Source organism: Podarcis pityusensis (genome assembly GCF_964106645.2).
Source record: "Podarcis pityusensis genome assembly, chromosome: 4".
Taxonomy (NCBI): domain Eukaryota; kingdom Metazoa; phylum Chordata; class Lepidosauria; order Squamata; family Lacertidae; genus Podarcis; species Podarcis pityusensis.
Genome location: NC_138027.1, coordinates 29690629 through 29714277, shown reverse-complemented (window position 1 = coordinate 29714277; position 23649 = coordinate 29690629). Strand labels below are relative to the sequence as shown.

General features: G+C 44.0%; 1 long non-coding RNA gene across 1 annotated transcript; it reads left to right on the top strand.

Moving 5' to 3' along the window:
- Positions 1-3300: 3300 nt before the first annotated feature.
- Positions 3301-22469, top strand: LOC308476565. The gene is made up of 3 exons (XR_013985961.1): positions 3301-3407; positions 21603-21759; positions 22040-22469. It is a non-coding gene; the product is annotated as an uncharacterized lncRNA (long non-coding RNA).
- Positions 22470-23649: the final 1180 nt, after the last annotated feature.

Genomic DNA, 23649 nt, shown 5'->3' with positions numbered 1-23649 from the left:
AGGGCATACAGAACAGGTGTCAAGGTGCCCAAAACATTGATGGTCACGGGGAATAACGTGTAAGATTACGTGTTACAATGGAGGAGGAGTTTGGATTTGATATCCCTCTTTATCACTACCTGAAGGAGTCTCAAAGCGATTAACATTCTCCTTTCCCTTCCTCCCCCACAACAAACATTCTGTGAGGTGAGTGAGGCTGAGAGACTTCAGAGAAGTGTGACTAGCCCAAGGTCACCCAGCAGCTGCATGTGGAGGAGCGGGGAAGCAAACCTGGTTCACCAGATTATGAGTCCACCGCCCTTAACCACTACACCAGACTGGCTCCCTGGATGGAAGCCAGGGATGAAAAGGCCAAGTGTATAACAGCTTGGGCAGGTGCTGTGAGCAGCTCTATATAAATCTTGACTTCAGACAAGTTCTGCAGGCGAGGATCCATGGATCTAGAAGCTTGAACTGGAGCTTGATGCGCAGTAAGCAGAAGAGGCTGCTCTGTTGACCAGGCACTAGCAAAAGGCCAAGCCTGGATGGTCCAAAGACTTCATGATGCAAGCATTGCATGTGGCTATTCTAGCAACGGGAACCGCTTTCAGCCCAAGGGCCACATTCAGTGCAAGGCTACATGCCAATGGTGGGCAGAGCCAGAGACAAAAGTGATCATAGGAATGAAGTCACAGTTTACCTTTGTAACAGTAGGCTGCTTTCCACAGGCTGCTGTCTCTAGCCTCCATCCAGTCAAGCACATACAATGGTACCTCATGCTACATATGCTTCAGGTTACATACGCTTCAGGTTACACACTCTGATAATCTTTACTTTGCTTCAGGATAAGAACAGAAATCGGGCTCCGGCGGCGCGGCAGCAGCAGGAGGCCCCATTAGCTAAAGTGGTGCTTCAGGTTAAGAACAGTTTCAGGTTAAGTACGGACCTCCGGAACGAATTAAGTACTTAACCTGAGGTACCACTGTGTCTTTTACAGAGTTCACAGACACATTGCAACCAGGCAAAAGGACCCAGAGGGCCTGAGGGGTCTGGCCTGGGGAGAGGGGGGTCCTCAGGCCCAGAGATAGCGACCCAGAGAGCAACACTTGGCCCCCAGGCCTGAAGTTTCCCACCCCTGCTACACCACAGTTTATACAACACAGAGGAGGGCAGGGAAGGCAACACACCTTTGCCAGCAGCACCAAGCAGCAAATCAGAAGACACATGCATAGAGAAAGTTGGCAAATGCACACAGTGTTGTGGAGACCACCCAGTACATCACTGAACATCATCTAAAGCCTTACAGGTTGCTGTGCTCTTCCTTTTTTTCTTGGCTAGGACTCCAATTCAGTCGAACACTTTGAAGGATGTGCTTAAATAACTAGCTGAATCAGTGTTTAAATGCTGCATATGTAATAACTTTACAGAAGAGCTGTAAACATTTATTTCCTAGCTCTGCTCTGTCACTGCCTCTATTAGTAGCATTTCTCCATTTAGCTCCCCGCAAGTTTCCTAGCAACATCCTTACATCCACATTAACACCTATTAGATCCATAACGGATACCTTTAAAATAATCAGCCAGTGTGAAATGCTGCAAACGCTTGGCTCCTGTGCTAGATTTTCAGGTGATCTCCTAGCTGAAGACAATAAAATGTTTCTCATGTGGCAAGGGAATACGGCTGCCATCCCATGACTCCCCACTTCTATTGTCATTCTCTTGATAACATTGGGTATAATGAAATATTGTATTTTCTGTCTGTGTGTGAAAGCGAGTTACACTCTGCACTTGGAAAGAAATCAAAATGTTTTATTATAAATGACAAATGGATCATATCATTCCAAAAGCTATAACAATAGCTGGTGCTGGTGACAGTCACTCGACAGAGGCCACTTTCATACACAGAGATATCAGCACAAAGTGAGACACTGGTGTGCACCAGCTGATCATGCTGATCAAATTGTTTTCTCCACACCACCAGGTGGCAACAGTTATCTGATCTGCTTGTTAAGAAAACCCAGCACAACCACTGTACACATACAGCAACCTTAGAAAATGTCCAAAAGCGGGTCTCCATGTGGCAGTCATACCCTATGGCAGCGGTTCTCAACCTGTGGGTCCCCAGATGTTGTTGGACTACAACTCCCATCATCCCCGAGCTCTGGCCTTGCTAGCTAGGGGTGATGGGAGTTGTAGTTCAACAACATCTGGGGACCCACAGGTTGAGAAAGGCTGCCCTATGGAGTGGGTTATTATACTAAGCATAAGTTCCAATGTACAATGGCTTGGTAGTTGGTTCTTCCTGGACTCTGACTCATGTGCTCTTTCCTCCCTTGCTTCCTGATTCCCAGCAAATTATTTCTTATTACCCTGAAACTGATCAAACTACACCCAAATGGAATAACTACAATTAGAAACCCATTTCAGCTCAATGAATGAAGAGGCCAGGAAGTTTGTAGGGAGGGCTTCAGCAACCCACACCTCAACCCCACCCTCTCCCTGACACAAGTGCAATGTGTTACTGAATGCCAAAGCCATTTGTCCTGACAAAAGTCACTCACCATGGCAGCTTCCTTGGGTGCAGCAGGCACAAGAGTGTGTAGGCATCAGGGGATGGCACAAGTTGGCATGTGCAATGCTAAGGTGGGAGCAGTCAGTGCAGCAATGCTCCTTGCTCATGCATTGGTTCGATGCATGAACATTTCTTCTAAATAAGGTTAACATGGTCTCCAAATATAGTTTAAGGGCTGCTTTTGAAATATTATGGGACCAGGAAAAAGTTCAGCAGTGAGTCCCAAAGCCCTTTTAAAAAAACTGTTTACTAGAAAAAGGTAACTCTCATGGTCCTAGATGAGGAATCCTCAGATTCAGAGGCTTCCTACAACAGTACTGGAACCTGTATCTCATCCCCTGAAAAACATATTCCCTTGGTCTCCAATGATAGTATGGCAGAGTCCTCAGAGGATGACAAAAGATCTGAGGAGATTTCCCCAAAGGAGCCCCCACAATTTGAAACCCCACTGCAACTTGAAAGACAACAGTTGCAAGAAATGGCACTGCCTGTTTAACTGGCCATGGTGGGGAAGGAGCCATTTTCACTTCCTAGTCCAGGCTACAAACCTCCACCAGCTGCTTCAAGACCCTGCTGAGACAACTTTCCTTCCTCAGTTGCAGGCTGCTACCCATGGTCCTGAACCACCACCTTTGTCCAAGGTCCTGATTTTGCTTTCCCTTTGCTTCCAGTCTACTCCAGAACTCTGAGCCTATTGATCTCCATCTTGCTTGGGTCATCACATTCCTTTGGTGGTGGGCATCACAATGGATCAGCAATCCTGAAAACTATGCCAGAGGTGGGGTCCTCCTTTACTTCCTGGTTCACAGAAAACCAGGATCCCATGCTTCCCCATGCACCTCAAGCCACTTTGACAGGTAGGTCCACCTGTCAATCACTGGTTGCCACCATAATATCAGTTCACTAATTTTCCCTTTGCAGCATAGCTTGAGTTCAACCTGGGTTTCAAAAGAAAGATCACTGCTGAAACCAGGTTTGCAGCCACTTCCCATCAGATTACCTGTGGTGACTTGAAGTGCAATGGAAAAACTTCAGAGTGAATCTGATCTGAGTGTAAGGAGCATGCCTCAAGGCTTCCCATCATTCCTTTATAGCCACACACCTCCCCATCATATATGTGAGGCAAGTGGGCATAGCTGGAGGGAAATGGCCTGGTGGACCAAATTAGGGCCTGGTTGGGCCTACTTGGGTCTGTGGGGTAATTAAGTCTGTGAACCAGAGGTCCCCCACCACTGCTCCATGTTCATATACATGCTTTTTTCTGTGGCGGAAGACAATGACTACCAGCAATATGCTCAGTGAAAAGGAAGCAAGAGAGCAGCTTTTTGAGCTTTGAAATGTTTGTCTCCAATTGCTGCTTCTACCTACCCATAAACACAGATACCAAGAGGCCTCATAATTGCCGAAACCTATTATCATCCTACTCATTAAGAATCCCCAAGCAAGTAACACTGTAAATAAGTTAAAACCCAGAAATGAGCAGGCAATGCTCACTTAAGTTAACTCAGTAAATCAATATTATTTCAGCAAGTGTTTGAAATGGTGGGGTTTTTGTGTGACAGGACAGAGAAGCATGTACATGATGGGTCAGAGAAAGCCAAAAGAGCCCAATGGGATATTTTGTGTGTGTGTGTGTGTGTGTGTGCATTTCTCACTTTTCCATTGATTAAAAAGCACACAAATAACAAAGGGGAGAGAGTTTTGAGAGGCAGATAGAGAAGCCTGGAGGGCCACATTTAGCCCCCAGGCCAAGTTCTGCACCCCTGTCCAAAATAAACTCAATTAAAAACTGGGCCCCATTCTGAATTCCCAGTGATCTAACCAGGAGCATGACTGGTTCTATTTGATTTACAATATTTTTATGCCGCTTTTCATTCGATTGAATCCCAAAGCATCTTAAAAATAATAAATAGCAATAATGTGATAGAACATAATAGAACATCACAAACATAGCATAAATCATAGAAAATAATTTTAAAAATTATTGGTGAAACAATACAATCTATGAAACATGGTTAACGAAGAAAAAAGTAAAAAAGAAGAAGCTAAAAATCACAATTAAAGCAAAAGTCATATTAAATTATTAACAAATCAATTCATAATCTATAAAACAATATCAACAAAATAGCAAGCAGAAATAAACTAGTCACTGTTAAGATCACACACACTCTCCACACTCCCATGACTCATAATCCTTCACTCAGTTCTGCTCACTAACATACATATTGTTACCATAAAGCACCAATGCTGCAGCAAGCAAAGGCTCTAGCAGCTCAGCCAGCTGCTTGTGGCTGGAAAGCCAGACAGGATGTTTGTGACTGTTGCCATGGGAACAAAGGGGCAGTCCATTCTGTACTGAGCACCGGATGTTAGCTCAGTGTGTGTGTGTCATATGACCCGTACTGGATGTACTTGGGAGGAGTTTCTTCTTGCTGTTGTTGAGTGCAGACATGATTCTCTGTACTGATGTAAGAGGCAGAAATAAATGATGTAAATAGTTTTCTGTCTGCTTCTTTCCCCTCCCTGGGGACACCAAAGGGGAGAGAGGAAGAACGGTGTGTTCCTCTCATACATCTGAGAAGAATCGCCGGACCTCGCCTGCTTATCAGCAGAGTGAAGACGCGGGGAGGTCGACAGGAATATCTGCCGGTGCCTACGCTGTGGCACATTCCTCTGACCCAGGCAGAACTCCAACAGTGGTAGCAGAGGATGGTTGCGATTCATCGAACATCTGCATGAGAGGCTGGTGGATTGTCCTCCTCTGCTCCAAGGAGGAAGAGAAGCGTCTGAAAGAAGCCAGAGGCTCCACAGACAGCTGGTGGAAAGAAGAGGTGTTTTCCAGAGCAACAAAGTTCAAGGTATGCTGCATTTCGGGCTAAAAGTGTGAACGCAGGAAGATTAATTCCCTGGTTCACGGAGCTGCCTCTGGCATTCTTTACTCCACCTGGAGCTTCTGTTCTCACATGAGACCCGAAAACCTTAAAATAGGCAACAGAAGGTTTTCTATTGAACAGCTTCTCAAAAGGAGAACATCCCAACTCTGTTGAGACCTTTCTCAACCACACATGAAGATAGGACGCTAGCGATTCGGCCCAATATTCATGTGGCAAATGTGAACTCAGCAATTGCGCATTCATCCCCTTTTGCAATTCTTTGTTCACTCTCACACAGACCCCCCTGTTCCACGCTTCTTGCGAAACTGCAACTTTGTGGTCTATCCCTTTTCCATCCAGGAACTTCTGAAACTTCTGTAACAGAAAGATTTGCTTCTCATCTGTGAAAAGACAATCAATGTTAGCATCATGCATATTTTTAACCTTGTCACAAAACTCCTGAAACTTTTCTAAAGTTTCTTGCGGTTTCTCCATCATATAAACCCAAGAATAATTAGTGAAACAATCCACACACAAAAGGTAAAATCGTGCTCCGCCTCTAGATGGTTCTAGAGGACCAATCACATCAGCATACACCCGCTGAAATGCTCTGTCGACCTTCTTGGTGAGCTTCCTGGTGCTCGCACTGGTCACACCTGCAAGAGAGATTTCGTTAGAAACAGAAGAATTACATTTCATGTAATCACTTTGATCAAAAGTCAACAAATACAGTCCATCTTTCTCTTTGGCAGTAAGAAACAGTTCTCCATCTTTGTAGATCTTGCAGCTTTTAGGACAGTCTCAGTCCTTTCTTTGCAATCTGCGACACGCTCAGCAGATTAAATCTCAGTTCTGGAACCAGGTAAACATCACTTATAGTCAAGTTCAGACTCTCAAGATACACAGTCCCAAATCCAGTCGCTTTCAACTCCTGACCGTTGGCCTGTTTCACAGTGAAGCTTTGCTTCTTCAACGTCGAAAATAGTCCTCTGTGCGGGCACATGTGAACCGTTGCGCCCGTGTCAATTATGAACGAGTTCCCAACATCTGGCGTGGTTCCTTTCGCCATCATAGCCTTTGCAGGTTTCACCTGGCACTTGGTACGGCTTTTGCCTGACGCCTGAGGCTTCGTAGAGCTGCTCTTTGCTCCTCTTGACTGGCGCGGCTTCTTACAGTTTCGCTGTAGATGCCCAGTCTGTCCACAATTGTAGCATCGGACAGCACTCAATGCTACACCATGCTCCCCAGTAGCATCAGCAGTGGGGGAATTAGAACTCTGTTCTTCCCTCCCCCTGTCTTTTTCTTCCAGTGCAGCAAGTCTGTCGTGTTCATTCAGGACCACAGCACAAACTCTCTCCGCGGTCAGCTGCGCGGCCGGTAGGGAACCAAGCTGACTGGCAACAACCTTGTAGGTGCGGCTAAGGCTGTTTATCATCATGAAGCAAAACACTTCCTCCTGAAGACGGAAATTGCGTTCCACCATCTGTTGACGCAGAAACTTCATTTCTGTCAGGTGCGCTTGAACATCTCCATCAGGCGCAAGTCTCAGATTGGTCAATTTCTCAAAATACAGCAACGCTGAAGAACCAGCATCTCTCTGATGCGTTGTACGCAGCGTGTCCCATACCTCTTTCGCATTTTCTAAATGCTGAACATGCACCAACTGATCATCTGAGACACACAGAATTATAGCAGTCCTGGCCCTTACATTCTGTGACTCCCAACCTCTGGTTGGTGCTGCAGGGATGGGGTTTTCAATTACATCAAAAAGCCTCTGATTCTGCAGCAGGGCCTTCATCTTTACAGACCAAGATGAATAATTGTCATTGGTTAAGGGAGGTGGGCAAGGCAAACCTCCCCCTTTCTTGGCATCCATCTTGAAGCCAAGCCTCCAGCTCACTCTGTCAAACAAACTGTAAAATCCAACAATAGCAACATATGCAAGGTTAGCAAACTCCTTTGAATACCTCTTGGGTGGTACACCCTTCGTTGCTCTCTCAGACCTACATATATCACATAATGCCTGTGGCAGCAACTTCTAGCATCCTCTGTGATGTTCCCAGGCCTTCCCCAGGCCTTGCCTTGGTAGCAAGGAGGGCTTTCAACACTGTAAGATTCCATTCCATCATTGGGAACTAAGGGATATGCAGTTCTCATAAGCCCCAGTGTCCCTGGGTGCAGTCAGATCTTCAGGCCCCACCACTACTATAACCACCTGCAGCCCCTGAACAAGAATGTCCAGTGACTGAACTCTCCAGGAGCAGCAGCACAAAGGAGTCAGACTTGCTCCATGATCATTCCCAAGTCGAGCACACCACCTGGATTCTGCACCCTATGTACAAAATATGAGGACGCACCACTGTCCGCAGACTCCTCTAGAGTGCTGAAGGACCCTGAGGGAGTATTTCCCAACCAGCTCATCCATACTACTGTCTTCACCTCCAAGAAGGAGCCAGCAACTACAGAGAAAAATGCAGGTTCTTTAAGACAGCCAGATACAGTATTTGGGAGTGGGATGGACTCTCCTGGTCAGCCTAACAAAAACCCTGGCAGTTACTGTAGACTAGTGCTGGGATAATGTGTATCCTACCTTGGCCATATGATTGTTATCCATGGTCCTGAATGTATACCAAGAAACTGGATCAGTACTTGCAGAACTGTCCATGGTGCTGAACCTTCCCCACTTCAAATTAGCTGTGGCTCCCTGTGTTATCTCTAACCCTCTCACCTGAGCTGTTGCCTCACTGGGATGATGTATTCTGCTGCCATCCCTTGCTTCTGGCATGTTGAAAGTGGAGACGGATGGCAAAGAGTGGAGAACCACAGGCCAAAAATATCCATTAAGGACCACCTCCACCCAGCTTCATAGATATCTGTGTCTGATTTCAAATAGAACTAGGACCAGAGCCATGAAATGCAAGCTCAACCCCAATCCATGCATTTCAGATTCTTTCCCATCACTGATTACTTTCTCATCTCTGGGGGTGTTCTTAAAAGGAAATGTGAGACAACTTACAATTTATTGATTTATTTTAAAAGTTACTGTACAGTGTCCTCTTTAATGTTATCTTTGCCTTAGCAGACTATGATGAGCACACCAGAATCTAGACTGCCTTAAAAAAAATTAAAAATACAACCTTAGCTCGCAGCCCCATCCATTTAATTTGTTGGCATTGATTAAAATGGTCTGCAATGATTAATCAACCCGGGCTTTCAGTGACTGACCTGCTGATTAAACTTATTAAAACCTGCTGTTCTAACGTTACCAGCCACTAAAATTATCAATGAGCCATTTTCATGCATCATCAGTGTAGCTCCCATCCACTTCCTTCACGGAACCTGATCCCTGGTCAATCTTCTTAACTTTCTATACCTGGTTCATCACAAGAAGAGCTCCTTTCAGCAGAGGTCAGGCAAGTCCCCACCCAGTTGAACTGTTGGCCCCTAGTGAAAACTCCCCCCCCCCGCCCCACAGGCATTTAATTTTCTAATTTTCTAGTTAATTTTTAACTGATTTCATCTCTATTGCATTTCTTAAGCTTAGAGATAATTGTAATTCAGTGCTATATAAATTGTAGAAATAATTAATTAAATGGAAAATAATTGTTTTCCCAGAAATGCCTTTGCAGCTCGTAAAACTATGCCAAAGCTTAAAAACAGAAGAAGGGAAATACTATGGGGTTAAGTTTACTAAAGAGTAGATTATGGTTGAACTTTTAGAGACACTCTTTTTTTCAAAAAATGAATAGATTACATGCCACTTATTATATATAGTCCATCCAAAACAGCCTACAACAATAGTGTGTGTGTATGCGTGTGCGTGTGTTTACTAAACCTGAAAACAAAGCAGATTCACAAGAATAAAACAGATTCCCTTATGGGATGGTGAGAGCCCATGGCCTTCAACCAGAGGCTTGCCTACCCTCTGGTGGGGATGATCTGACCTCCAGATTGCTTGCATTGGGCAGTGGCTGGGACTAGCTGACCTACAAGACCCCCGTCAACATTGATTCCATGATTCTAGAAAACTCACATCATCATTCATTGCCATTTCATTCTATAGCAGTCTTCAGTATACAAAAAGCCTTACTATGACTGACTCATCTGTTCTCGCAACATGAGGCAAGGTGGCTAGACTTGCAGCTACTGCATTGTGCAAAGATGCCGAGAGAGCTTCCTAGCCAAGCAGGAATTTGAAAAGGGGTCACCAAGCCCGCCCACCCCTCCTGTCCACTTCTGCTGGCCTTATGGCAGCAGCTCGACTAGGATTATTACCTGCAGCCTCCCTCTGACGTTGAAGAGCTTTGACTTTCCTGCATGGGAACTAATAGCATCTATTTAATCTAATTTCCAGGGTGAGTCAGCAGCACGACACTGCATCCCAGCAGACAGCGTTAGCATCTGACCCCTATGTCACAAACACTTAAGACCCATAACATAGCCTTGCTTGTGCTCCAATCTGACAAGCAGCTGTCTGGCCTTGTGCACTCTTGCATGCAGATTCAGATTTCTGTTCCTTTAAATACTCCACCATTTAGGTATACACAAGATCACTATTTAATTATTGTTACAAAGAAATTCATATGGAATCACGTTTGCTCTCAAGTCCTAGACTCACAATGATAAAGATGGATACACCCAGCGCTTTTTTTAAGGAAAAAAGGTGGCAGTACTCAGAATGAAGTTGTTTCAGTAAGTGCCACATTTTTCACATGGGGTGGGGGGGAGGAAAAGGTAGCTGGTACTGCATACCCTGGAGCAGCCCCAGAAAAAAAGCACTGGATACTGTCATGGAATTCTACTCAATATTGATCCAGAGCAGAACTCCAACGTATAGTTAGCAGAGTAACAACTTGAACACGTTGCAGGATTCTCCAAAAAATAGACCAGAGGCAATTGTATGCTTTACTGCTGCTGAAGGCAAATGAGCATAATGGTCACAAATCCAATGTATTCAGGGTTGGCACTGTCCATAAGAAATCCAGTTGCAGCCAACTTAACTTAAACTTACAATAACTTACAATAAGTCTAAACCTTAACAATATATACAGAACGGGATGCGGGTGGCGCTGTGGGTAAAACCTCAGTGCCTAGGACTTGCCGATCGTATGGTCGGCAGTTCAAATCCCCGTGGCGGGGTGAGCTCCCGTCTTTCGGTCCCAGCTCCTGCCCACCTAGCAGTTCGAAAGCACCCCTAAGTGCAAGTAGATAAATAGGTACCGCTTTATGGCGGGAAGGTAAACGGCGTTTCCGTGTGCTGCGCTGGTGTTGGCTCGCCAGAGCAGCTTTGTCACGCTGGCCACGTGACCCGGAAGTGTCTCTGGACAGCGCTGGCTCCCGGCCTCTTAAGTGAGATGAGCGCACAACCCTAGAGTCGGACACGACTGGCCTGTACGGGCAGGGGTACTTTTACCTTTACCTTTATATACAGAACACCACACCAGAAGGAAAAGAGACAGAGAAAGTGAAATCCAGACTCCTTCTGGCCCTGCTTCTATAGTCAGCATGACCTTGACAGAAAGAGATAAGAGAACCAGTTTAAACCAGCTGTACTCAGCTTCTCTGAAGGAATAACCCAAACATCATGAACCTTCTGCTTGTTTCTTTCACACAGAGAAGCTTCTAGAAGCTTCCAGAACCCTCTTGAATTAATTTAGAATAGGAAAGATCTCTACACATCAGATCAATACTTTCTGCACTAAGAAATGCAAACTGACAGATACATCTCCATATCCCTCTGCACACCCATCTGCATTGCGAATACATGCATGAGGGAAGAGTTCTGATCTTTTATCTATTTATTACATTTCTACACCACCTTTGCCTTCCAAGGAGCTCAAGGTGGTGTACATGGTTATGCCCCATTTCATCCTCACAACAACCTTGCAAGGCAAGTTAGGCTATTAGATGGTGACTGGCCCAAAGTCGCCCAGTGAGCTTCATGGCTGGGTGGGGATTCAAACCCTGGTCTCCCAGGTCATAGTCCAACATTCTAACCATTACGCGACACTGGTACTTACTGCTTTTTAGCCATCTAGATTGGATGTATACTCATTCAGGATCCTGAATGCATGTGAAGTGTAAATTATTAATCTTCATGAAGTGATCCTTGAGTGTGTAGCTTTTGTTAACACTCAGTTCACATTTCTTTAAGGAAGAAACTGAATCTGAAAAGATAGGGCTTGCCTGAGGGCTAAACTACAATATTAAAATTCCCAACCCTCCTCATGCCAAATTCTATGGTTGCATTTCACGTAGCACTAAGGAGATGGTTCCAATCTTCTCTCTACTCTCCCTGCACACTGTTCTGGGTGTTCTTCTGACCTCTAGAACAGATATGAGGAGGATGTAGGGGGCATGTGGAGGAGAAGAGGGAGGAAAGGCATGTTGCACTAATTGGAATTGTGCTACCTTCCACTAGCACAATGATTTAATGGAATACTCCTCTAAAACTCCTGTATCTACCAGCCCATTATTATTACTCATACCTGACTGTTCTGGCTTTAGAGTATATTGGGCTCAAATGGGTCCCTCTTCATGTGCCTCTTTGCTAAGCCAGAGATGGGAAGCATCTCAGAGAGTGACAGTTTACCATCGCTGTTGCAAAGATTTGCTGCCAATGAGTCTCAAGCCTTTTTGGACCTTGAATTTATCTTTGTTCCTTGAGCCACAGTATCAAAATGCATCCAAATCTTTAACCTTCATTTCTTTTAGTTAGGTGGAATGTAAATCTTAGAGGCGTGCACTCCCCCAAGATTCACCTAAAAAAGGAGAAAATGTTCTGTTTTTGCATTGTTCTGTGCTTTCTCTGCTTTGCTCTGTAATTTAGGTTCCAAACTACTTGTGTTCTGCTACAATGGTCAATCTAAAATGACTATGACTTCCCCCACTTTTGGCCAAAGCAGATGATATTTTCAGGCACAATACCCCCTCCAGAATGAATGACATATGCCATATTGTAGAACAGGTCCATGTATTTTCATGGAGGAAGTAAAAGGGATTCATTTTCCTCCATAAACCATAATAGGGCAAGACCTTTATGAAGCCAGCCAACTCCAAAATCCATATTAGTTTCCTGTTTTTGGTGTGGAAAAGGAGAAGGGTGTTGTCTCTTTCTTACCTGAAAATAATTAAGAGGTGGCCAAGTGGTACGTATTCTTGTTTCATATACAAGTTCCCAAAGGCATCATAATGTGATGCCATCTAGAATTTTTCCTATAGAGTTCTGAAAAGCTCTGGGTTTTGTTTGTTGTTTGTTTTCTTTTGAAAGATTTGTTTGTTTGAAAGATTTTTTAAAAAACATCCTGAATGAAACCTTTTCTTTAAAAAATAAAATTAAAAAAATCCCTCAATGTTGCACTTGAATAAGTAGATAAATAAGTAGGTAAAATTCCAGAGTTCTTCAGTGGTCTGCAGGCAACATTTTGAACAGCCTCTCTTCTTGCAAAGCCCACATACCTAGAGAATCACAGGGATATAGGAAAACACAGAGCTCTAGGTGCAAAAACAATAGCCTTTGTGGAAGCCCTTAACTGATGGGTGGGAAGGATTGATGGTGCATTTGAACTCAGGGAATGGAGGAAAGTATCCTGAATCATTCTGCTTCACCTATTTCTCTCTCCCCCCCCCCCATTTATTGCACTTGATCAGAGTATGGTAGGGCTTCTTCTGCCAACAAAAAAAATGAATAGCCCTTATATCACACAATTAAATTGAAATAACATTGTAAGAATATTCTGCCCATTTCCAACATCCAAGCCTTGACTGATTCAGCATATCTGCTTCTGCACTGAGCAGCAGCAGCGAAATATTATGAGACAACAATTTGAAACTGAAATACCTGATGTTACTGGGAAATGAGCACATTTATCTGCATGGCAGATTTGAAAGAAATTCTCCCGCAGTGGCGTTCAAGCCATATGTGTAGTAATTAGGCATACGCTAAGGCAAAAATTCAAGGCTGTTTTCAAAATTAACTGTAAGAACAATATTGATGCATCTTATACAGTTCTTGTATGTTCTCCTTATGTTCTGTGGCACTGGCGTCCTTGAAACAAAGAGCTTCCTTGCCGAAAGGATCTACTGATGCCATGCTTAAGAATATAAAAGCCCTGCTAGATCAGACCAGTGGTCCATCAAGTCCAGCATCCTTCATATCACAATGGCGAACCTGCTGCCTCTAGGAACCAACAGAGCTTGAATACAGCATCCCCTTTCCCCACTGTTCTTCCCAAAGAACTGGTCTTCAGTGGTATAGTGCTAGTAGTCCTTGATACAGCCATCCCCCATGAATGTGTCTAATCCCTTTTCATATCCATCAACACTAGCGGTCATCACTACACACTGAGGATCTGATTCCATAAGTTAACCATGAGTTGTAGAGGAGAAATATTTTCTTCTGTCTATCCTGAAGTCAGTTTCATTTCAGTTAACAACAATTTAAAACATTTCAAAATAATTAAATTTAACAGTAAAAGAGATGAAAACATATCAATATCTGCATACCTGGGTAGTCTTGCCTAAACAAAATGTTTAAGGCAGGCACTGAAAAAAGGACAGCAGAGGCGTCTGCCTGATGCCAATAGGCAAGGAGTTACAAAATGTAGGTGATCACACACAAAAAGATCGATTTCTTACAACTGTGTGAGTGGAAAAGCTATTCACGCCATGCATCATTTTAAACACTTGAGCCATGTCCCCCCCCCCCAGCCATTTTTTCTCCAAACTAAAATGGGGCAAGATTTTAGCTTTCCCTTGTACAGAAAGAGCTGTATATCCTGATAATTTTGTACCTTCTCCAGCTCTGCAGTATCCTTTTTGAGATGGAGTGACCAAAGTCATTCAAATTCAGTAGCAACACAGATCCACATAAGGATATTATGATGCTGGCAGTTTTATTTTCATCCCCTTTCCTAATAATCCCTAGGATGGAATTTGATTTTTCCACAGCTGCCGCACACTGAGTTTTCAGTGAGATATCCACCAGGACCCCAGAATGTCTTTCCAGCATGCATATTAGTAAAGTTTTATTGCCCTGATGTGTGCCACTTTGCACTTATACTGAACTCTGTTTGTCATTTTGTTGTCCATGCAACCAATTGAGAGAGATTCTATTGAAGCAGTTGGCTGTCTTTGGTTTTTCACATCCTCAATAATCCACAAATTTGGCCATTTCACTATCCCCTAACTCTGGATCCTTTATGAGTTAGTTTGAAAGTATGGATCCCAATACAAAACTCCATATGTTCAGTTCAAACAATCTTGCTGTACTTGAAATCCTCACACACTAAACTCACCCTATGAGTCCACCTTAGATTGTAATGTGTTAGTTCTGAAAACACACTAAGCTTTGAAACCTTACAACGTTGTCCTGCATTTGCATCTATTAGTCAGGTCTAGAAGAACTTGGTTCACAATGATCCAGTCTTATCTTCACATCAATTTAGGTCTCTTCCAAATTCCTTTCTCTCCTTGAAAGCCATCAGCAGCGAGAGTTAGTGGCACAAACTTCACTGCAGAAAGTGAAACACTGAATTTGCTTCTCTCCCCCACCCTTAGTCTTTGTGATACCAGTTGGTTTAATTTCTCTTGACATTTCTCCCATAGCAGCAACAGCAGCATGTCAAGACTAATTAAACAAAATGGCGGTCGAATCCTAAAGAACATACATCTGCTGTGATCTGCTGCTAACCCCAAAGCTGGGGAGTCTTTCTTAGATCATGGAGGGGAAAGAGCTGGAGAAGTGGCAGCAGTGGGGATGAGTGGTGAAATAATTCCCCAGGAAAGAAATCACGTTTGATTGCTTCATGTATACATAGCATCCACATCAACAGCAGAGTTCTGGCAATGAAGTAAAACAGCTGGAGTTTTAGTGTTTATCATGCAATCTGTGTAGAGATTGCCAAAGTACCTCTTGGAAGTCCAAAATGGCTACTTTGGGTGAGCCAGCTATTGAAGTTTCACATAATTTCCAAAATATTGTTCATTGCAGAAAGCAATATGTGGGGGAAATCAACAAGACCCCTTTGGGGAAAAAACATTCTGAGATTCAGGTGTTTTAAAGTTGTTTGTGGTTGCTCTGGCATTTTTAATGTGTTTCATAATCGCAGCCTCATTCAGCCTCACAGCTCTGCATGTGAGGTCAATGCCATTGCTATCTCAAAGATGGAAGGCTGAGGCTTAGAGATTAAATGACTTTGCTGATTGGATTTGAATTGTGGCCTGCCGGAGGCAGCTAAGTCCTATATTCTCTTTCCAGAATCACGGCGCCTCAAAGTATATCCTGTATACAGATATCAAACCAGTTCCCGGAGGTGTAGAACCTCACTTGGCCAAAACATTGGCATGCAAACATATGGAGGAAAACCCCAAGATTTGCAGAAGTACAAAAAATGTGGAGGGGGGTGGATCTGAAACAGCCAAATGAAAACTGAGCATGCTCAGTGGTCAAGGAAAGTTGACTGGCTGAGTTAGAAAGTCAGCAGGGAGAGGAAAGGACACACAGTTTCCCTGAAAGAAGATTTGCCTAATTGGCAGGAACACTAAGGAGGAACACTCCACTCCAACGTGTTAATGTAGGTCCCATTTGCAGAAAGACAAACAGACAGATATGCCAGTCTTCAGCTTTGTAGTTAAACATTTGCTCTCACATATAATGCAGAAATTAAAAGTTAGGGAAATGTTGAGAAAATGGAATAAATTGCAGTGTGAATGAAACCAAAGACCTGTGAGAGCTCAAGGAATACAGCCATTTTCCATCCTTGAAGTAAACAAACCAGCTTTTTAGCCATGAATACGTTGATTCCCTGATCTTTTTTTTTTTTAAAAAAGAAAATAATTACTGATATGTTGACTTGCTGAGAAAAGCTTTCATGAGCTTTGTGTTGGGAAATGCCGAGGCCAATGCCTCTCAACCAATGCAGCTCCACCCAGGATGATTCATCACTCCTGTGTCCCGTCGCACTGATGTGATCCATATCCAAGAACATGAGCACACAACACTAGCAGTCCAAACAGAAGCTGAGCCTTGAGGTGTGACATCTAAGCCTAATTTATTGTGTATAAAATCAAACAGAACAGAACAAAGAAAACATAGCTCCTCTACTTCTTTCTGCCGGGGGGGAGACAAGAACTGCAAAAGCAACACAGAACGGAACTTCCGTTCACAAGACTCCCACAATCACTGCTGGAATGCAAACACAGACATGTGACATGTAACAATCCCACACATCTGCAGCACGGAGGAATGAAATCCCCAACACTTTGTAGCTTCCCAGCAGCCTCTCCCTCAAATTTCATAAAAAGCACACTGTGCGGTTCTATGATCCAGCTTCTTCCATTGCTCTTTCACCTGCCTGCCTCCGGACTTGGGATAAGAGGACATTCAGCCAGTCAAGCTACCTGTGATTACTTATGTCCACTTCAGAGGATTTCTTTACTTTGAGAGGTTTATTATGCAGATTATGGCAACGTCTGAAGAGCCCTGGGCTAACTTGTCCACCTTGTCAGCTAGAGCACAGATGAATTAACTGGAGTGTCATTTTCTAATGACAAGGCTTCTGTGCCTCATACTAATGGTAGAGTCACTCCCCACAAATGATGTCGAGGAGCAAGCATCAAACCTATTTTCAAAATATTGATTTCACGTCTGACCTTTATTCATTTCCATACATTTCCTGTCACAATAAGAACACAGACAACTCTTAAGAGCTGAGGAAACAGACTCCAGCTTTAGGAAATTGTTTGGTCCATTTTGGAAAGATGAAAGGATGGAAGGGAGTAGAATGGCAGATTGATTCCATATCATTCATGGTCCTCCAGGTGGCAAACATGGGTGTTATTCTGTTTTATCTTGAAAACATCCCTCTGAAGTTGTGATTCACCAAAGACCACCTAGAAAACCTCATGGATGAGAAGAGGATTTAAATCCAGGTCTACCTCACCCCTAGGTCCAACTCCTTGGCTAGCGACTTATGCATCACCAAAGAAAGAAGAAATGCTTCACCCCAAAAATACATCAAAAAGTGCATAGATTTGCATAAAATCTGCACATGGCATTCAAAACTGTTGGGGGGGGGAGGTGAAAGATAAGAAGCCCCACCATAACCCCGTCATTTAAAACCATATTATGAGGTCAAATCACACCCCCTAAAATGGAAACAAACACCCCTATTTTGTGACCTGGTGACATTTCAATCCCCACAACCATATACCTTGGTTGTACCTCAGAGGTCAAACAGAATCTGTTCCGGAAGTCCGTTCAACTTCCAAAATGTTTGGAAACAAAGGGGCAGCTTCCGATTGGCTGCAGGAAGCTCCTGTAGCCAATCAGAAGCCGTGGAAGCTGTGTTGGATGTTCCCTTCCGGGTTTGTGGCGTTTGGGAGCCAAAACGTTCCAGTCGCAAGGCATTCGTCAACCAAGGTACAACTGTACGCACGGCATTTTAAAGTGGATTTAAGGCATTCGATGTGTGTGTGTTCTTCATGTGGTGCCCACAACTTTCTCCTGATCCAAGTAGTGGACTGCACTCCCCTGCTTGAATTTGGATTTACCTGATCCACAGCCACCATCCTGAAGCTTGATGGGTGGAGCCTGGGCGGCAGGTCGGGATGGAGAAGCCTCCGCTCTGGTCCACCGCTTGGAAATAAACGCTGACTGTGCCCGACCACAGCAATGCAGTCAGCTGAAGAGCAGCCCACCCAGCCTCCCTGTTTTCTGTGGTTTTAAAAAGTAAAGTAAAGTGACCCTGTTTTACTTGTATACTAATTCTGCTTTGCTTCCTTGTGCCCCCTGTTTATGTGCTATGGTTTAACAATGGTATTTGGAGCTGGGAAGGAATTTTCCTGTAGACAAACTGGGCTCATCTAGAGTTTTTGCCTCCCTCGGACACGTGATAAGGAGGAATAAAACCCAGTAGAAAATTATGTTACCCAATTGTGGACATACTGAAGCACATGGCAAGGGCAGGTGTTTAATTTTACAAGTGTGGTGACCTTTTGCTGAATGGCGTCTGTCACCACACCCACTACTTCCATGGGTCAGACACTCCTCTGGGACCAGGTACAATACATATGTCTTTTAAAAATAAATAAATAAAATCAACCTGTTGTTTTGTGTAAGCTTGGAAAATTTGTATCTCAAAAGCCATTTTTAAAAATTGGCTGTCTGAACAGGTAAACAAATACATAGGCATATACATTGTGCAAATACATTGTGCATAGGCACAATGGTCCTCAGGTTTCCATAACTCTGGTCCTATTACTGTAAACATAAACCTCCTCTAATTGACATAAACCTCCTCTAATTATATAAGTTTAAATGAAACAGAAAGAAAGATTAATATAAGAGTTCTGCCCTGAATCCAATCAGCAGTGTGTGAAGCTGCTAACACAGCACAACAGCGCTTCTGGATACGACCCAGACACCATCTCGTCCAGTTCTAAATTATATTTATCACAGTGGTCATCCCATGTAAGCAACTTCCCATGTTGTGTTTTATTTCCCCACCCCACTCCAATCATCTGCTTCTATAAGGAAGGGATAGAAATCAATTGCATAGCAGGCAAACTCATAAAGGAAAAGCTGTACAATAAGAAGTGTCACAATCGATTAAAAAATTGTACCTATGCATCTATTCTGCTTTCTTCCCATTGCTCCTGCCATCTTCTAGATACATTATAAAAGCTTATAACCTTTCAACCTGGGGTTATTTTAGGAACTTAATGATGAATTCCCCAGAAACTATGTCTGTTCAGGCCACGGTTATGTCTGAGAGTGACCAGTACCAGATGCTTTAGAAGATCTCCTGCAAGCTCCCTATTCCAGCAGATGGGGAATAAATTGCTCTTACAAGGAGTCAGATCTTAATCTCTAGTAGTTAGAGATTGGATTTAGTCCTGAAGCATCTGTTTTTATATCCTTTTCAACATTTGGTAGCATTAAAACTCTAGTTGTCATTATTCATAGAGAGGTCTCATGCGTGTCCTTAAATCACAGTAAATTTTTGGCCTCAGCTGCATCCTGTGGCAATGAGTCCCAGAAACTATTTTTCCCCATGCTTTCTTAAGATGAAACTCTAGCTAGCCAAAATGCACATACAGCTGTACCTTGGTTGTCAAACGGAATTCATTCCAGAAATCCATTCGACTTCCAAAATGTTTGGAAACCAAGGTGTGGCTTCTGATTGGCTGATTGGCCCTGGAAACAATGCTGACAGTCAAAACGGCTATTCGGCTTCCAAAAAACGTTCGCAAACCAGAATACATACTTCTGGGTTTGTGGTGTTCAGGAGCCAAAACATCTGAGTACTAAGACGTTTGGCAACCAAGGTATGACTGTGCTGGGTTAAAGTGTGCATATAAATGCACACATTAGTGAAAATAGTGTATACAAAGATGCATTACGTCAGGGAAGATTGCTCTGCAAAAAAATGTGTACATATATACAGAGGTACCTCGGGTTACAAACACTTTGGGTTACAGACTCTGCTAACCCGGAAGTAGTACTTCGGGTTAAGAACTTTTCCCCAGGATGAGAACAGAAAGTGTGCACTGGCGGCATGGCGGCAGCGGGAGGCCCCATTAGCTAAAGTGGTACCTCAGGTTAAAAACGGTTTCAGGTTAAGAACGGACCTCCGGAATGAATTAAGTTCGTAACCAGAGGTACCACTGTATATTTCGAGAGATTTGCTAAAAATGATGGTTAATTTTCATGGCAGCTTAAAAAAAAATCACAAAATTATGTTGCAGTTTGGAGAACTAAACTTAAGAATGGAAAAATGAGAAATTGATGAAACCTGAACAGGAAGATTTTCCCATCTCTACTCCTCCTCAAGCTCTGCTTTGTGTTCCTTGTGCCAAACCTTTTTCCAGACTGTTGCTATTTTGAGGTTTCTAATTGAGGTTTTACATTTTAAGCTGATTTGGCATTCTTGCACAATACCGCCACCCACCCAAACAAAAATTTGGAGGGCTGCAGACTGGCAAAGGCTGCACTATGGCTTTCACAAAACACACTTGACTTCTCATTTGCCCCCCTTTTCATTTTATTGCTTCTTCCTCTACAACAACACCACCCAGCATGGCCACTGACCACCGTGGAGCACCATCTTGGTGCCAGATTGATGGGCAAAGGAAGAAGAGCCACCACCCTTGTCAGCTGGTTCAGTGGAAGCTCCTTCCATCTTCCTTTCCTCCACCCTTCCCTCTCCCCTTTCACCCACTCCCTGTGAGCAGCAGGGAACCTTTCCATTAAGAAAACAAACCCATCACATGTTGAAGACACAACGCCGGAGCAAGGAGGGAGGTGACGGGGGCCGAGACAATGTATTTTTAGTCGTTTTGATAAATTATGGAGACGTGAAGCTGATAATTTATTGAAGAAGGGAAACGGGGGACTCTATGTAAATGTTTTCGGATGAATAATTAATGTGGCTTTCTAACATCAGGGGGTCTTTAATTAAGGCCTCTCCTCTGTTAAACAAGGCAAAGCAGACACACTTGGATATGTACGGCGGCTAATTGCACCTTTCCCATGTAAAGAAATGCGGCATCTTAGAAAGGAGGTGTGGTCTGCATCCAGAAAGCAAGACAGCTCCTACCCAGGGAGGCGACTGTGATGCTCTTGTTTGGCCTGGTAGGCCCTGGGGTTGGCATTAAGTGTAATCTGCCTAGTGTTGGCAAGAGGCCACAGTGGAAAGCTGAGGAGGGAAGGTTTCTTTTGAGCACTGTTGGAAGTCATGCAGGAGTCTTTGCAACCCAGCATGTTATCTGAGCCTCTGCTGTTCCATCGCTGCTGGTCCCTGTGGATATTTCCCTTGGCTTGACGGCTCCTCCTCATATTGACTCTGTCAGCACCTCCCTGTGCAGCGGCAAGGGAGGCAGATCCCATTAGGAGTGGATCACAAGGATAAGACAGGACCCGGCAGTGGTGGCAAGAACTGCAAACACTAGCTGAATACCTTCCGAAGTTCCCTTGCTGAGGAAGTGATACCTAGGACACGGAAGGTGTGGACAATTAGTGTTCTGGTTCCCGCCTAACACATGACAGTAAGTGCACCTGCTTGTAAGTGTGAGTTACTTTATTAAAGCAGATTAACAGTATAGACTCAGTGGCATGAAAAGCATCGGATACAGATCAGGGGCTCTTACAAGGCAAAGGGTTAACATGTGTAAGTCCAGTCTAGGATAAGGGCAAAAGATCAGAAGTCCATGATCAATAACAAGAAGGTCTGCACAGGAGCTGCATAGTTGTTCCAATAAGTTTCCCTGCCTACTAGCCAAGCTTTTAAGCAGAAGATGCAGACATACTCACAACTGTCCGTCTCCTGGGCTGAAGGTGGGGAATGTAACTCCTCTTTTCTTTTGATGTGCCACCTCTCCCTGGGAGACAACAGCAGCATATCAGGCTGCACCCCAGAATGCCCATGTCCTCTGATGGAAGAGAGGCCTCCACAGTTTCTGACAGCGCCCTCTCTTCCATGGGCAGGGAAGAAGTCGCCTCAAGGACTCTTGCTTCTACAGCACAGCCAGACATGTCTGGAAGTGGCAGGGGGCCCCATCCACCAGGCTCTGCTCCATTAGCTCACCTCCCTCTTCTTCTTCACCCTCTACCTCAGGTACCTGTCACTCCTGATCTAAATCCAAGTACTCTGAGGGCATTGTTACAGTGAGGAACAGCCCTGCCAGATACCTATTAAGTCCAGGATCCTGTTTTCCACAGCGGTCAACCAGATGCCTATGGTAATCCCACAGGCAGGACATGAGAAGAACTCCCTTCTCCTACTGTTGCTCCCTGACGGCTGGTATTCCAGGAACGTGTTGGATCCCAGAAAGAGCATACAGCTCTTGTGACTAGAGGCCATCGATAGCTTATCCTCCATGAAATACTCTAGAACCACCCAAGTTAGTGGCCATAGCCACATATAGTGGCAATGAATTCCATCGTTTATAGCTAGGTGGGTAAATACCGCCTATTGTCAGTCCCAAATTGCCCAGGGTTTTAGCATTATGAGGGGGGGGGGGGAGGAACACTGTTCCTATCCAATTTCTTCACACTATGAGGTGAGAAAAATGCAAATTCTTCCCCGATTCTTGAGGCCTGGGCACCATGCTTCCTGCCTATATTGTGGCAAAGGTGAATAAATAACAACAACAACAACAGGATGTAGGTGGCAGAGAAGTCATCAACAAACATACCTGTACTTGAGCATTTTCACACCTGGCCGGAGGCAGATCAACAACAGGAATAGCTATCCCTGGCACTAAGCACATTTCATTGCATGCTTTCACTTAACTAGACACACCATGAAGCTGTTCTGCAGGAATAATTACATGGAGAAAACTATGATGGACCTTTCTATCAGGAAAGAAGCTGCTTTGGGGTGGGGTGATTTTGAAAGAGTGGTGGGGGAACTTTTCAACAAAGGGACATTTTTGCACCCCTGAATATTCTGAATTTCTGTTCTTGTCTGTTGTTTTCTTCAATGTGTGTTGTCTGTTGTTTTCTTCAATGCATTTTTCATAGTGTTTTTTTTACACACATACTTCACTCACACACACAGTGTAGCTGTCAAGAACACTGTAGGTGGAAATGGGGTATAGAAAGGTGATATTTTTGGAGTGTTTGAAGATAGGTTTTTAAAGGGGGGGGGAGGGAAGAACCAGAATGGCAAGTAGCTTTTAAGCCACTACCCTGTGTCGAGCACATTTTTTTACTACTGAAACATTTTTTAAAAAATCAAGATGGGAAGCTACAGGAACATGGCTCCTGTCAGTTTCAGTTCATTTCAAGCACAGCTCTTGGAAGTAGTCCTGGCTAGAATAATGAACATCTGCTGCTCTCTACCGGTGAGCTGGAATGATACAGCAAATGAAGTTACTATGAAAAAAAGTATGTTCAAACTCAGGCAATACTTAGTCAAGTAACCGGTCAAATATTTGTATTGCTTTCCAAACATTGCTGGAGTACAGTTGCCCCTGCCCCTGCCGGCTGGAGCTAATGGGAGTTGGAATCAAACAGCTTCTGGAGGGCTGCAGGTTAAACACCTCTGCTGTAGAACACCCCAACAGAGACAAATGGCACACAAGGTGAGGAAAATCTAACACCAAGTGTGATCTGGTTATGTGAAATGCCAAGCACCTTCAAATCTTTGTGATGCTTCAGCATGACTTCGCTCTATGACAGCATTGTGCCTCACCTGTCTTTTCCCTTTGTTCTGGCACAGTG